Source organism: Sus scrofa, chromosome 13, assembly GCF_000003025.6.
Source record: "Sus scrofa isolate TJ Tabasco breed Duroc chromosome 13, Sscrofa11.1, whole genome shotgun sequence".
Taxonomy (NCBI): domain Eukaryota; kingdom Metazoa; phylum Chordata; class Mammalia; order Artiodactyla; family Suidae; genus Sus; species Sus scrofa.
The window spans coordinates 161549152-161567337 of record NC_010455.5 but is presented as its reverse complement, the minus strand read 5'-3'; the positions used below and the strand labels follow the sequence as shown (position 1 = coordinate 161567337).

At 36.7% G+C, this 18186-nt stretch overlaps 1 pseudogene; it reads left to right on the top strand.

Annotated features, from left to right (window-relative positions):
* LOC110256352 lies at nt 12634-13574 on the top strand (annotated as a pseudogene).

Below are 18186 nucleotides of genomic sequence, written 5' to 3'. Positions count from 1 at the left end.
CAGGGTAATTCCTGAAAATATTAATTAAATAAAGCTTTTACCCCTCTCTGATACTATTAATTGATGTGTTTGTTATTATGAATACCACTAACCTGGACTGATCCAAATAAATTACAGAAATATGCATAGAATGAACCAAAAGGTGAAAGGGCTGTTCAAGTGTAAATGAGGCAAAAACTATTAAAAAATTTAAACATATAAACAAAACATTTATTCATCATTACATGTGTAAAAAATGAAAGAAAAATAATTTACTGAGAACCTACTATGTGCAAGGCACTAGATATTTTATGTATATTACCTACACGAAATAATCAGACATGATTTATCATGTTTTACCTCAGTAAAAATCTCATACTTCAAAATATTAAGGATCTTGCCCAAGTTCATCTTTGTTCCCACACTGAGCTAGAATTCGAATTAATACTGTCTTTTCTGAAGCCACACTGCCTCAAAAAAGACTGACCAACAATGCCAGCCCTCAGGAAACATTCCACAGCAGTGAAAAAGCAAACACTGCCTGGTCACGGAGAGTACAACTTTCCTAGGAAAAAGAAAACAACAAGCAAGATGTAGAAGCTGAGAAACCATTCCCAGTTAAACCAACGGGAAAACTCACCTAAAACAGTCAACAATGAAACAAATCTCTGCAGTCTGACATACCTGAAGTTCAAAAGAGAAATAGTGAAAATACGGAAGGAATTAAGAGATGATATGAACAGTAATGTGGATACGCTCAGAAAGGAACTAGAAAAGATAAGGAGGAGCCAAGAAAAACTAGAACATTCATTTGCAGAGATACAAACTGAACTAGGGGCAGTAAAAACCAGAATGAATAATGCAGAAGAATGAATCAGTGATATGGAAGATAGAATAATGGAAATCACTCAATCAGATCAGCAGACAGAAAACCAAATCAAAAAACAGGAAAGCAATATAAGAGACCTACAGGATAATGTAAAGCGGGCCAATCTACACATGATAGGAATTCCAGAAGGAGTAGAAAAGATAAGGGGATTGAAAATATAGTTGAAGAAATCATCACTAGAAACTTCCCAAATCTAAAGGATACTGAGTTCAAGATACAGGAAGCACAGAGGGCCTCACACAAGTTGAACCCAAACAGACCCACACCAAGACACATCATAATAAAAATGTCAAAAGTTAGTGATAAAGAGAGGATCCTAAAGGCAGCAAGAGAAAAACAGAATGTTACCTACAAGGGAACCCCCATAAGATTATAAGCTGATTTCTCTACAGAAACACTACAGGCCAGGAGGGAATGGCAAGAGATATTTAAAGTGCTAAAAGGAAAAAAATATGCAACCTGGAATAGTCTATCCAGAAAGAATATCATTTAAAATAGAAGGATAAATAAAATTTTTTCCAACAAACAAAAACTAAAAGAATACTGCAACACAAAACCCAGGCTAAAAGAAATACTGAAAGGGCTTCTCTAATCCAAAAAGAAAGGAAGGAAAGAAAGGGAAGAAATAAGAAAAAAAAAAAGAAGAAAAGGAAGAACTAGGACTTAGGAAACCGCAATCAGAGAGCAGTCACTCAAATAAGCCAGCATACAGATTTAATCATGAACATGTTTAAAACAAAATAAAATTAAAAAGAAGAAAAAAAAAAGAGTCACCAAAATCATAAAATGTGGGCATGGGATGTTAGGAAATAAATAGACACTTTTTGTTTGTTTGTATGTTTCTCTTCTTAATTTTAATATAGTAATGAAGTGTTTGAACCTACAGGACTATCAGGCTAAAACACACAATGATAGTAAGAGGTTAGGATGCTTAAAAAACAGGGCACCCCAAACCAAAACCAAATATTGCATTCACAAAAAATGACAAAAAAAAAAAAACACTCAAGCAGAAAATAATCAGAGACCATCCAACCAAAAAAAGAAAGAAAGAATGGAGAACCATAGAATCAACTGGAACACAAGGTTTAAAATGGCAAAAATAATCATCTATCAATTATCACTTTAAATGTCAATGGACTGAATGCTCCAATCAAAAGACACAGAGGGGCCGAGTGTATAAAAAGGCAAAAACCTTCAATTTGTTGCCTAGAAGAAACTTACCTTAGGACAAAGGATACATATAGATTGAAATTGAAGGGGTGGGAAAAAATATTTCATGCCAAGACATGACAGGAAAGCAGGAGTCGCAATACTCATATCAGACAAAATAGACACTAAAATGAAGGACATAAAGAAAGACAAAGAAGGACACTATTTACTGATTAAGGGATCCATCCAAAAAGAGGATATTACTATCATCAACATATAGGCCCCAAATACAGGAGCACCCAGATACATACAACAAATATTAACAGACATAAAGGGAGAAATCGATGGGAATATAGTCATAGTAGTAGACTTTAATACCCCACTGACACCAATGGACAGATCCTCTAGACAGAAAACCAACATAGCAACAGAGATCCTTAAGGAAACAATAGAAAAGGTAGGCTTAATTGACATCTTCAGGACACTACATCCAAAAAAATCAGAATATGCATTCTTCTCAAGTGCACATGGAACATTCTCAAGAATCAACCAAATATTGGGACACATAGCTAACCTCAATGAATTTACGAGCATAGAAATTATTTCAAGTATCTTCTCTGACCACAATGGCATGAAACTAGAGATCAACAACAGGAAAAGAAATGAGAAAAAACCTACTACATGGAGACTAAACAACATGCGACTAAAGAACCATTGCGTCAGTGAGGAAATCAGGAAGGAAATTAAAAAATACCTTGAGAGAAACGATAATTAAGGCAAAACTTCTCAAAATCTATGGGATGCTGCAAAAGCAGTGCTCAGAGGGAAATTCATAGTGATACAGGCCTTCCTCAAAAAAGAAGAAAGATACCAAATCGACAACTTAACTCTCCACCTAAACAAATTAGAAAAAGAAGAACAAAAAATACCTAAAGTCAGCAGAAGGAAGGCAATTATAAAGGTAAAGAGGAAATCAATAAAATAGAGACTCAAAAAACAATACAGAAAATTAATAAAACCAAGAGCTGGTTCTTTGAAAAGGTAAACAATATTGAGAAAACCCTGGCTAGACTCACTAAGAAGAGGAAAGGACTCAAATAAACAAAATTAGAAATGAAAAAGGAGAAATCACAACGGATACTGCAGAAATACAAAAAACCATAAGGGAATACTATGAACAACTATATGCCAACAAATTTGACAATCTGGAAGAAATGGACAATATTCTAGGATCTTACAGCCTGCCAAAACTGAATCAAGGAGAAACAGACCAACTGAACAGACTGATCACTAGAAATGAAATTGAAGATGTCATAAAAACACTCCCTACAAATAAAACTCCAGGACCAGATGGCTTTACAGACGAATTCTACCAAACATATAAAGAGGAACTGGTGCCCATCCTCCTTAAACTTTTCCAAAAGGTTGAAGAAGAAGGAACACTCCCAAAGACATTCTATGATGCCACCATCAACCTAATTCCAATACAGGACAGAGATACCACCAAATAAGAAAACTATCACCCAATATCTTTGATGAATATAGATGCAAAAATTCTCAACAAAATCTTAGCCAACCGAATCCAAGAACATATCAAAAAAATCATACACCATGACCAGGTGGGGTTCATCCCAGGTTCACAAGGGTGGTAAAACATACACAAATCAATCAACATCATACACCACATTAACAAAAGAAAAGTCAAATATCATATGATCATCTCAGTAGCTGGAGAAAAAGCATTTGACAAAGTCCAACATCCATTTATGATCAAGACCCACTCCAAAGTGGGTATAGAGGGAACATTCCTTAATATAATCAAAACCATTTATTATAAACCCACAGCAAATGTAATACTTAATGGGGAAAAACTGAAATCCCTCTCACTCAACTCTGGAACAAGACAGGGATGCTCACTCTCACCACTGCTCTTCAACATAGTTTTGGAAGTCCTAGCCACAGCAATCAGACAAAAAAAATAAATAAAAGTCATTCAAATAGGAAGAGAAGAGATAAAACTGTCGCTGTATGCAGACAACATAATACTATACATAGAAAACCCTAAGGACTCAACCCAAAAATGACTTGAACTGATTAATAAATTCAACAAATTAGCAGGATATCAGAACAACATTCAGAAATCAGTCGTATTTCTGTATACCAACAATGGAATATTGGAAAAGGAATACAAAAATATAATACATTTTAAAATTGCACCTCACAAAATCAAGTACCTGAGAATACACCTGACCAAAGAGGTAAAGGACTTATATGCTGAGAACTATAAAACTTTAATCAAAGAAATCAAAGAAGATGTAAAGAAATGGAAAGATATTCCATGTTCCTGGATTGGGAAAATCAATATTGTAAAAATGGCCATGCTACCCAAAACAATCTACAGACTCAATGAAATCTCTATCAAATTACCCATAACATTTTTCACAGAACTAGGAAAAAAATCCAAAAATTTATATGGAACCATAAAAGACCCAGAATCACCAAGGAAACCCTGAGAAAAAAAACCAAGCAGGGGGCATAACTCTCTCAGACTTGAAGCAATATTACAAAGCCACAGTCATCAAAACAGTGTGGTACTGGTATCAAAACAGACAGACAGACCAATGGAACAGAATACAGAACCCGGAAATAAACCTGACACCTATGGTCAATTAATCTTTGACAAGGGAGGCAAGAACATAAGATGGGAAAAAGAAAGTCTATTCAGCAAGCATTGCTGGGAAACCTGGACAGCAACATGCAAAGCAATGAAACTAGAACACACCCTCACACCATGCACAAAAATAAACTCCAAATGGCTGAAAGACTTAAATATAAGACAAGACACCATAAAACTCCTAGAAGAAAACATAGGCAAAACACTCTCTGACATCAACCTCATGAATATTTTCTCAGGTCAGTCTCTCACAGCAAGAGAAATAAGAGCAGAAATAAAACCATGGGACCTAATCAAACTGAAAAGCTTTTGCACAGCAAAGGAAACCCAAAAGAAAACAAAAAGACAACTTACAGAATGGGAGATAGTAGTTTCGAATGATGCAATGTACAAGGGCTTAATCTCTAGAATACATAAGCAACTTATACAACTCAAATCACAAAACCCAATCATCCAATGGAAAAATGGGCAAAAGACCTGAATAGACATTTCTCCAAAGAAGATATACAGATGGCCAGCAAACACATGAAGAAAATGCTCAACATCGCTGATTATAAGAGAAATGCAAATCAAAACTACCATGAGATACCACCTCACACCAGTCAGAATGGCCATCATTAATAAATCCACAAATAACAACTGTTTAGGGGTTGTGGAGAAAAGGGAACCCTCCTTCACTGTTGGTGGAAATGTAAGCTGGTACAACCGTATGGAGAATAGTATGGAGGAACCTTAGAAAATTATACATAGAACTACCATGTGACCCAGCAATCCCACTCTTGGGCATGTATCCGGACAAAACTTGACTTAAAAATGACACATGCACATGCATGTTAATTACAGCACTATTCACATCCCAAATGTCCACTGATACGATTGGATCAGGAGATGTGGTATATATACTCAATGGAATACTACTCAGCCATAAAAAAGTACAAAATAATGTCATTTGCAACAACATGGATGGAATTAGAGACTCTCATACTATGTGAGCTAAGTCAGAAAGACAAATACCATATGATATCACTTATATCTGGTATCTAATATATGGCACAAAGGAACCTTTCCACAGAAACCAAAATCATGGACTTGGAGCATAGACGTGTGGTTGCCAAGGGGGAAGGGGAGGGAGTAGGAGGGACTAGGAGCTTGAGGTAAGTAGATACAGAATTTTGCTTTCAGGATGGATTAGCAATGGGATCCTGCTGTGTAGCATTGGGAATTCTGTCTAGTCACTTATTATGGAACACGTAATGTGAGAAAAAAGTATATATACATGTATGTGTAACTGGGTCACCATGCTGTACAATAGATATATATATATACATAAAGAAATAAAAAAGAATAAAAATAACAAATGCAGACATCTGTACGAAGAGATAGGCTAAAAAAAGAGTTAAAATGATAATTGCATAAAATTGCAGTAGGCAGTATAGTTAAAACAAGTGTTGGTTATGTTGAAGTTACTGATACACATTATACTGCTTACTCCCTCCTTCTGCTGAGTTTTCACAGTGAGTTCATGTATGTGTGTGTGTGTATATATATATATATACACATATATATATTTCACACATTTTAAGATTTCACTAGCAAAATTCTAAGTACAAAAATAATTGATTAGTGACTAATAATATATCCGTTGCTTTTCCCCTAGCTTCCAATCAAATCCCAAATGGAGGACTAGCATCCATGAGGATGCAGGTTTGATCCCTGGCCTTGCTCAGTCAGTTAAGGATCTGGCATGCTGTGAGGTGGGATGTAGGTGGCAGACATGGCTTGGATCCAGTATTGTTGGGCCTGTGGTGTAGACCAGCAGCTAAAGCTCCTATTTCAGCCCTGCCTTGGGAGCCTCCATATGCCACATGTGTGGCCCTAAAAAGCCAAAAAAAAAAAGGTATCTATGCAAAATGTCAAAATTTTCATATTACACTTACTAATGTCATTATTTTTCTCAATGAATGTTTAATGTCAACTTCTCTGTTAACTTGTAAAGGTAAATTGACATGTGGCCACTATGTTAAAAGAAATCTCTCCACAGTTTTCCTTTAGGTTGGAATAATGAACAAAGCCCCGTCTACCCTCATATCTGATGTGATACCACAAACGCTGGCCTCCCTTGCCCATTCTCACTCCTCTTTGTTTCTCTCTTTATATTCCTGCTATGTTTGCAATGTTTTGCTTTGTTTCTCTAATTAACTAGCTCTCTGATAAGCTATGCCTGCAGATGACAGAAGACATGGAGGAAGGCAAATGTCTAGAAGCATCACCATGTTAGAAATGTAGACCCTCAGTCACCACCACTGAAACAGAATCCGCATTTAAAGAAAATCTCCAGGATATTCACAAAGATTAGAGTTTAAGAAGCAAAGATCTTCCCACAGTGGTCCTTGGTTTTCTTTCTTCCTTTTCTCCTCCCACTGAATTTTGCCTAAGATTTCTCATCAGTTTTCAGCTTAAAGAGGTACATTAGGTGTAGGTTTCAAATGTGAGCTATAGTTTCCATGAGAAGGATAACTTTCTGGAGATTGGATCCTGAAAAGAATTGAGGATGTTGGCCTTATTAGAACCATGCCTGATTGGCTCAGACAAGACTATATTCATCAAAAAACTCAGAATATCAAGTTTGTAGATAAACCAGAGTTTGCATTAACATTTCAGAAGTGCCTCTGATGGAAAGTGGTAGCTCGAAGTGTAACTTCAATTGATAAACTGGAACTGTCTGCAATGACTTGATGTTTGTGATTTTGGTTTATAAGGCCCTGTGAGACCTGGATTTCTATTTACAGGTCCAAGTCCACAAAGCCCAGTAGAACAGCTTAGGTTTGTCATAAAGGGAATCCTATCAGGGGAAGTACAGTTCTTCACCCTTCCCCTTTCAACAAATGTACCCAGTTGTAGAACGGGTTAATTCTGTGTTCAAAATGAAATTCATATAAACAGCATTTTCCTGAGCCTGAAGAATGAAGCCTCAGAAATGAACCAATGTGTAAAGAATTGCTACCTGTGGCTTTGTCATTCCAGTGCTCATATATTATTTTCTGTTTCAGAAAACCAAACACTGAAAGGATCTCAACAATTTCTTAACAGTTACTGGTAAGAGGGAATGACTTGTATAACATTTATTATGTTTTTACAGAAAGTTAAAATGTTGCAATAAAATGTATAATCATTTCATTTGGTTTACAAGATGCTGAAATAGCTGGGTGAAAATGGAAACAAATAGCGAATAATCTGTATATTTTATTATTGTGCACAAATTTAGATAAGAAAAAGAGCTTTGAGACTGCACTGTAATTTTTATAATATCTAATTATCCATTTTTAATAATTATAATTACTCCAAAAGATACATTTCTGTGAACTGGAATAGTAAACAAATTAAAAGTAGGTTAAAGCATTTAGCTCAAAACTTTACTGTGTAAGAAATCTTTTTGGTAATTGTGCTCAAAATATTTACTTCATTAAATTAACCACACTTTTCTATTTTTACATCCACATCTTAAGTTATTTCATTAAAAAACTATATGCCAAAATAGTGAAAATATCCATCCAGTGCTCTTTTCAGCTTTCTACCTAATAAGTACCACACAGTGAACTGCAGATTTTTGATTATTTACTGTTTTGAGATTGCATGGATGTAAAGCCCATTCTTAACAAATTCACATTTAACAACTGCACTTATTGGCATTGGATATTTATACTGCCTTTATTAAGGTCCATATTTGGATCAATTTTATTCTGCAAAGGAAACTTGTAGAGAAGCAAATGCCATTAAAAATACTTGAAGGATTTGTAGAGAAAGTCAGCTCTTATCACAGTAAAAACAAGGAGAAAAACATCCTTTAAGTATGAGTGAGGCAATGCTAGTATATTTAAACACAATATAATTTTAATGTAAATTTAAATTGAAGACTCTAATTCATACACCAATCCAATGCAAAAATAAACTTTGAATTTTGAATAAAGGAAAAAGCAAGATTTTCCTGCCTTGAAAACTTTTGGTGAAACCAGAGTTAAAACAAATATTTCCCTTCCCCCCAAACTCTGAGACTTTCCCCTTATTTCCACTTCAGCCTTTCTCTGATACTTCCTCTCTCTCTTACCTCCTAATCTTGGAAGAATTTAATGCATTTCCTTGTGAACACAGCATATATGTCACATGTTAGATGGAGCTGTGAACTGTCTATTGTCATTATTTGGAGATTAGCCCTGAATTAGGAATTGTGTATGGGTGCCAAGTTGACAAGGTTGGATTTATGGTGATTCATTTTAATGTGTCAAATTATGTCCAGATATCTTGAAAAACATCATCTCTGGGTCTATCTGTGAGGGTGTTTCCAGGAGTGACTAGCTTGGAATGGGTAGACTGAGTAAAGCCTATGGCTCTCTTCAATGTGAGGGGACATCATGCAATGTGCTGAGAGGCTGACCTGAACAACAATAGCAACAACAGCAACAAGAAACAGTGGATGGTTGAATTTGCTTTCTGCTTGGCTGGTAGACACAGTGTTCTCATGCTCTTGGTGATTTTGGTTCTCAAGACTTCAGACTCAGTCAGAAATCTATACTATTGTCTCTATTGGCTCTGGCCTTTGCATGTGACACCTCCTGCCCTGGGTCTCCTGCTTACAGAAGGAAGATTCTCAGCCTCAGAAGTGCAAAAGCCATTATTATATAATAAAAATTTTTATATAGATACAGATTTATTTTTAAAGATCTATATGTCCATCCCCCCTCAATATATATATATATATATATTTGTTTCTGTTACTCTGTACTCTCCTTTGCCTTTTTGATTATTTTCCTCTCTTTAAGTTCCCAACACTCAGCTTTCCATTGTCCTCCTTCTTCTCAAGAAAGGAGGATCTTTCCTCCTGATCACTCTGCTTAGTAGCCTTTTCTGGTCTTTCCTTTTCTCCTCTTGTTTCAGCCAGAGCTTTTGGCTGCAAGAAGAAATGTGTTAATTGAAGGGAAAATGATTCCAACAAAGAAATGGAAGTTGGAGAAACCCATTGGAGAAATGGTCAGGACACAAAGAAAGAAGTCAGAGGGCCAACACCCCAAATCATGTTTCAGCTCTAGCTCAATAAGTGCTACTGCCATTGCTGCTAAACTTGAATGCCACAACTCACACTGACAAGGCCATTGTTGTGGGTACAGGATGCATTTTCTGGGACCATGATGTTGTTCCTTTGGTTGACCTGGCAAGCAGAATTTCCTTTTGTACACATTTGATCCTGGGTTCTTTTATTCTATATCCACTGTAGATGAGTTTGAGTGGCTAACATTAGATCACGCACCCTCACTCTAGATTTAAGAGGAATGGGAAAGTCAGTTTATAGAATTTTGGCTTCTCGAGTGGATGACAGTTTTTGTGTAGCACCAGGAGACATGCTCCAAATTCCCACATTTTTGATTTGTTTGGCCTCACTGTGCATTGGAGCCAGGACCTTGCATTTGACAATACAGGTGACTCTTCATTCTGACTTATTCTGATCTATTTCTTTGTCTTCCTCATCACTCCTAATTCCACATGCATCATGTGGATTGAGAACTTCATATACTTTAAGTCACTGGGGGAGCAATCATTAAATGCATATTATTAAACTCCATTCATGATCTGATGATCCAATTTCTTTTTTTTTTTATTTTCCCACTGTACAGCAAGGGGGGTCAGGTTATCCTTAGATGTATACATTGCAGTTACAGTTTTTCCCCCACCCTTTCTTCTGTTGCGACATGAGTATCTAGACATAGTTCTCAATGCTATTCAGCAGGATCTCCTTGTAAATCTATTCTAGGTTGTGTCTGATAAGCCCAAGCTCCCGATCCCTCCCACTCCCTCCCCCTCCCATCAGGCAACCACAAGTCTTTTCTCCAAGTCCATGATTTTATTTTCTGAGGAGATGTTCATTTGTGCTGGATATTAGATTCCAGTTATAAGTGATATCATATGGTATTTGTCTTTGTCTTTCTGGCTCATTTCACTCAGGATGAGATTCTCTAGTTCCATCCATGTTGCTGCAAATGGCATTATGTCATCCTTTTTTATGGCTGAGTAGTATTCCATTGTGTATATATACCACCTCTTCCGAATCCAATCATCTGTCGATGGACATTTGGATTGTTTCCATGTCCTGGCTATTGTGAATAGTGCTGCAATGAACATGCAGGTGCATGTGTCTCTTTTAAGTAGAGTTTTGTCCGGATAGATGCCCAAGAGTGGGATTGCAGGGTCATATGGAAGTTCTATGTATAGATTTCTAAGGTATCTCCAAACTGTTCTCCATAGTGGCTGTACCAGTTGACATTCCCACCAACAGTGCAGGAGGGTTCCCTTTTCTCCACAGCCCCTCCAGCACTTGCCATTTGTGGATTTATTAATGATGGCCATTCTGATTGGTGTGAGGTGGTATCTCATGGTAGTTTTGATTTGCATTTCTCTTATAATCAGCGATGTTGAGCATTTTTTCATGTGTTTGTTGGCCATATGTATATCTTCTTTGGAGAAATGTCTATTCAGGTCTTTTGCCCATTTTTCCATTGATTGATTGGTTTTTTCGCTGTTGAATTGTATAAGTTGCTTATATATTCTAGAGATTAAGCCCTTGTACATTGCATCATTTGAAACTATTTTCTCCCATTCTGTAAGTTGTCTTTTTGTTTTCTTTTGGGTTTCCTTTGTTGTACAAAAGCTTTTCAGTTTGATGAGGTCCCATGGGTTTATTTTTGCTCTAATTTCTATTGCTTTGGGAGACTGACCTGAGAAAATATTCATGAGGTTGATGTCAGAGAGTGTTTTGCCTATGTTCTCTTCTAGGAGTTTGATGGTGTCCTGTCATATATTTAAGTCTTTCAGCCATTTGGAGTTTATTTTTGTGCATGGTGTGAGGGTGTGTTCTAGTTTCATTGCTTTGCATGTTGCTGTCCAGGTTTCCCAGCAATGCTTGCTGAATAGACTTTCCTTTTCCCATTTTATGTTCTTGCCTCCCTTGTCAAAGATTAATTGACCATAGGTGTCAGGGTTTATTTCCGGATTCTGTATTCTGTTCCATTGGTCTGTCTGTCTGTTTTGATACCAATACCACATTGTTTTGATGACTGTGGCTTTATAGTATTTCTTGAAGTCTGGGAGAGTTATGCCTCCTGCTTGGTTTTTGTTTCTCAGGATTGCTTTGGCGATTCTGGGTCTTTTATGGTTCCATATAAATGTTTGGATTGTTTGTTCTAGTTCTGTGAAAAATGTCATGGGTAATTTGGTAGGGATTGCATTGAATCTGTAGATTGCTTTGGGTAGTATGGAAATGATCCAATTTCTATAGTAATACTTCAGAATCTATGTTTTGCACCAAAACCTCCCCCAAACAATTCTGACTGTGTAATCTGGTTTGGGAACCACTGGAAATATCCAGTTTCCTGATTACTGTTTATGACTTGAGTTTCTTCTCCTTGCAATGTATTTAAATTCAAAATTAAGTGATGTTGTCACATCCTGTCTAATAAATTTTCATTTCTTGCCAACTGCTTGAAGAATAAATTTAAATATCTTAATGTAGCATTCAAGTCATAATTTTAATTTTATACACAGGGCCCTTCTATCATCTTTACTTTGTTGCTGAATCCATGTCCCACACACAGAATTTCTTGCCCTCATTCTATAGTATCCTCTAAACTCGCGCATCTTGAGAATGCTTTTCTTATCCTCTAAATCTCATTTCTGTACAAAATTTTCAATGATATAACTGCATTGTTCGAACATAACATTTTCTACAAATAGTTTTCATGTATCATAGTAAAAGTAAATAAAATAAAGATCATTCAAGTTAATGGTTAATGCATGGTTTTATTTAAGTTAACCTCAACAAATTTACTGTTTAAAATTTGTGAATGTCTTTTATCACATTTACTGTATTTTATTTCAGAGATCATCTATTAAGACTATGGAAACAAAAAATGTAACAAAATTGACAGAGTTTGTTCTCTCAGGACTCAAGTATCAATCAGAGTGGCAAATCCCTCTGTTCCTGCTGTTCCTATTGATATACCTCATCACCCTCATGGGAAACCTTGGTCTGATTGCTCTCATCTGCAATAACCCTCAACTTCACATTCCTATGTACTTTTTCCTTGGCAGTTTGGCCTTTGTGGATACTTGGTTGTCATCCACAGTGACTCCCAAGATGCTGATCAACTTCTTCGCTCAGAGTAAAATGATCTCTTTCTCTGAATGTGTGGTACAATTCTTTTCTTTTGTAGTCAGTGTAACAACAGAATGTTTTCTTCTGGCAGCAATGGCATATGATCGCTATGTGGCCATTTGCAACCCATTACTTTATCCAGTGATTATAAGCAATAGGCTATGCATGAGAACGTTAGTCTCATCATATATAGGTGGCCTTCTTCATGCCTTAATTCATACAGGTTTTTTATTCAGATTAACCTTCTGTAATTCTAACATAGTACACCACTTTTATTGTGATGTCATGCCATTAATTAAAATTTCCTGTACTGATCCTTCTATTAATGTTCTGATGATATTCATTTTCTCTGGCTCAATTCAGGTGTTCACCATACTGACAGTTCTTGTCTCTTATACACTAGTTCTTTTTACAATTTTAAAAAAGAAGTCTGTACAAGCATAAGGAAGGCCTTCTCCACCTGTGGAGCCCACCTCCTGTCTGTCTCTTTATATTATGGGCCACTTCTCTTCATGTATGTGCGCCCTGGATCTGCACAAGGAGATGATCAAGATATGATGGACTCCTTATTTTACACTGTCATAATCCCTTTCTTAAATCCAATTATCTACAGCCTCAGAAATAAGAAAGTCATAGACACACTGAAAAAGGTGTTAAAGAAATATGGGCATGTGTCAAACTAATATCTGTTCTCCTATCTATTAAAACATTAACGTGACTGTATAGTTTACATGTTACTATGTGATGATTAGTGTTCAAAGTTTTTTGCATATATAAATTTCTTATTATTTTAAGGACAAGATGTTAGTACCTAATAAATTCCTTAAAATACCTTTATATGTTCTTCTAAAACATATAAAATTTTAATTAACTCTTTATAGAGTACTAAAATAAAATAAAAAACAAAAAAAACATTTCATATGCTTGTATGCTTTCCAATGTAATTTTAAAAATGCATTAAGTACTAAAATAATGCTATTCCTCTGTAGGGGACTTGTTTATGATGTCTTTGACATTTATAAACCATATAGTTAGAGACCTTAAACACATTTAACTCTACAATGGAAGCAGGTTGATATTTGAGTGAACAGATATAAATACCAGGAATTCCACCTGCCATCAAAAGGTCATGTATTTCACTGTATTTGGGGTCTGGTAAATTTCACTTCTTGTGGGGATCAAAACTCCTATCACTCAGAGAAATGGGAAAGCAGTGAGGGAAAAGGACAAGAGATCTAAGACAATGAAGACAGAGCTACAGTGTAACAGATGCTCTTAGTTTAGCATGCTTCTTAGAGAAAGACAGAGGCAAGTTATCTCACTGCCTATGATGCCTTTTTAAGGTCCTTTGTAGCTGCATCTCTGTGCTGTTGCTCAATCTGCAAAGCTTCATTAACTAAGAAAGCTAATAGACTGAAGATTTACTTTGGATAAGGAAGAAGTGGCACAATGGGGAACAATGATCAATATTCTAGAATTGCTTTAAAAAGCAAAATTAGTGAAAGAAAAAGTAACATGTAAAGGGTACTGGATCATGTGGTGGACAGCAAGAAGTGTTAAATGCATATTACCATAGTTCAAATAATGTTAAGATGATCTTTCATATTGCCCAGTCAGTAGAAAGACATGGCAATGAACAAGAGTTTGTTTTTTATACCCCAAAGTCCTTAAATGTTCATTTTCATTATACTCCATAATGAGTGATTCACCTCAGTGTCCATCCCTTCTCTTACCATTTAAACCCCCAACCTCATAACTGCCTATCTCTGTGATCTTCAAAACCCTACTTATTCCCTCCATTATGTGATTCTCTCTTACTCCCCAAATATATCACCAGATTATTCTTGTAAAAAGAACTCAGGTGAAATCATATCACTCTTCAAGGATTTTTAATGGAATGTCATTACTACCAGGTTATAGCTTGGTCTGTCTATCGTTTTTTTTTTTTTTTGTCTTTTTGTCTTTTTAGGGCTACACCCACAGCATATGGAAGTTCCCAGGCTAGGGGTCAAATTTTAGCTGTAGCCCCCAGCCTGTTCCAAAGCCACAGCAATGTGGCCTCTGAGCTGTGTCTGCAACCTACACCACAGCTCATGGCAACACCAGATCCTTAACTCACTGAGTGAGGCCAGGGATTGAACCTGCAACCTCAGAGTTCCTAGTTGGATTCATTAACCACTGAGCCACAATGGGAACTCCAGTCAGCCTGCCTGCCTGTCTGTCTGTGTATGTATGTATGTATGTATGTATCTCTCTTACGCACTTTGGCATATATTTATTAATTCAGTATGTTCAGACAATATCATGTGTGTATACACACACACACACACACACACACACACACATCTATATTTATGTACCTATCTCATCCTTCCTTCCTCCCTTTGCATTTGTTCACTCTGGCATAATTTGAGGTCTTTTCAATTATACCACAGTTGAATACTTACTTCCCAATCCTTTCTTCACAATTGTCTTACTGAACTCTGTGTTATATCCAAGATCTGTTACTAAAAGACTGGATATGTTTCACTCCCCATGTACGTTCTTTTGGTCTTTTGGGTCTCTCCACAGAGAATCCACCTTCCCAGCTCCCTCTCATAATTTCAAAGACGTCCTTTCTTCAAGGCCTATCCTATGTTAAACTATCACTGATGCATTTCCAGATTACCCTAAAGGGATGGAAATGTGCACTCATTGGAAACATTGTCAGTTTATATGTTCTTCTTTGACAACACTTAGACTTGCATATTACTTATTTTTTCCTAACACATTCTTTTAGATTGTAATTTTGGAGTCCTAAACTCTTGTTACTTTTTGCAGTACATAGCAGAGTGGCTTACACACATGAAGTTCTAAATAATAACTGGTTAGACATTTATGAAAATCAAAAATCTCACAGAATAAATACAGAGAATTCAGTGAGTGTGCATCAATCATTTTCTACATGATCATAAGCCCAATGAGATTCCTTGGCTTGAGATCATTGTTGCATGCAGCTCACCTTCTTAGGATTCTTTTATGACAATCACAAGTATCATATATTTCAAGTGAATTACTCTTGTTCTGAACACTATGATTAGCTCCTGGGATAGAATATGACAACCTTTTAGGGAGAAGCCTTTTAATTAGATGTTTGGTTTAAAGATAAAACATAGTTATTGAAATAAATGTCATTATTATGCATTTCTTAATTTGTAGGACACAAGATTAGATCAGATCATCTGCCCTGAGAGATACCCCAAGCTCTGGTAAATGGAGTCCAGCTGCTTTTGGTCTTTCAACCCAGAGAATTCATGTTATTACATATGTCCAGAGTTTGTTAACTTTTGTTGCTATGTAATAGCCCCATTGTTCTGATAGTTTTCAGTCATTTAACTAGATGCTTATTGTTCATTTATTATTATGAAGTAAAATATAGAATGATATTATAAACTTTGTGTGTGTATTTTTTTCTGAAACCATAAAGTCTAAGCATTTAATTGCCTTTTTCTTTTACTAATAAGGTTGATATCAAGCTTTGAGTACATGAGTGTGGTATCACTTGTCAAGTCTTATTTTGGGAAGGATGAGCCCAGCTGGGGGCCTCTCAGACTTTCAGAATTCTTGTGCAGCCTACTCCTTTGCATGTCTGATTCCTATGCTCTGGTTTGCCCTTCAGTACAATCCCAAATACTTTATGCCTTCCAGAAATCCACCAAAATCACTTGTCCATTAATATTATCCCACTCTCACTTATGTCATAGATTTATCCATTTTGTACATTATTTTGCCATTTTAGTCTGTGTTGGGAAAGTGGTAAAATATACTGTGCAAGGTCCACATTTTGGACAAGATAAAATCTGCCTATTACCTTAAAAAGGACCTATTAAAATATACCTGCATTATTTATTGAATATATAGAAATAAAGGTTGATATTACAATACTAGGTTTACCTGGAATGCTGGTGATGATGGATTAAACGTCTAATAGAAATACAAAAAATATATCTGAAACTATCTTTCTTGTGATGGTGTATTCTTTATCTCAACTTGGAGACTTCAATTAATCATAGACACTATCTCTTTATATACATGTATAATCATTTTATTCTTACAACTCTACAATACTTTCTACTGTTTAGAAGATTGCTGACAAAATTATCTTAGGTAATGTTCAAAGAAACAGCTCTATTAGGATTAGGCAAAAACAAATAAATGTCAGCTAAAACTAGAATGGTATTTCTCAAAGACTGACTTTTACACGAGCTATGACAAAATCTCATCAGGATATGTCTTAGGCATATGTCAAAATCTCTCTGATCCAGGCTTTCTTTTGTTGTTCTTCTTATCTGTGTAGAAGCTATTCTGCTAAAATTGTGTTCTCAAACTTAAGTGGGCATTAGGATCCTGGATGCTCATGAAAACATAAGTTGATAGCTCCATATTTAGTGTTTCTGATTAAGCAACATGGACACTGTTGAGGTGGGACCACATGTAGAGAACTAACATTCTAAAGTAATCATTGAGAACTTTGGAAGGCAAGATGGCAGAAGAGTGAGAGGACATGCTCACCCTCTGCCAAAAACACATTAAAAAACACATCTACATGTAAAACAACTTGCACAGAACATCAACTGAATGGTGGCAGAAGAAATTAAATCTCCAAAAATGGCAAGAAACTCTTGACATAACTGGCTAAAACAACAGAAAAGAGGAGAGGGAGAGAAGGGGAATCAGGATGGGACTAGCATTCCCAAGAGGGGGCTGTGAAGGAGAAAGGGAACCTGCACCCTGGGAAGCCACCTAGCTGACAGAAAGATCAGCTGAGTTGGAGGGATTTCCAAGACACCAAGAAAAGCGCAGCAGCAGGTCTGAGAACCCAAAAGCAGAGTGAGAGACACACAGATCATCTGAACCACTGGCACAGACACCACAGCCTGAGATGCTCTGGAGGGGGCTGGGCACTGAAATTCAGGCTCTGGAGGTCAGTCACTGGGAGTGGACTGGGGTTGGCAGTGTGGAGACAGCCTAAGGGACTAGGGAGAAATATACTAAGGGCTGGGGAGTGGGAAGCTGTGACAGAGGGAATCCAGGAGAAAGTCTGGACCTGCAGGAGAGAAAAGGCACCATTGTTGGGGAGGGGAGAAGAGAAGAGGAAGGCTGCCATAGAAAACTCCTTGCACCCCAGTGCACATGCTTGTCCACCTGCTAGCAGAGAACAGAGCATTCCCAGTTCATCCCCCCACCCCTGAAGCTAGAAGCCACCAGCCTTCCATGGCAGACCAGCCCCATCACCCATAGGAAGCATCCTGGTGG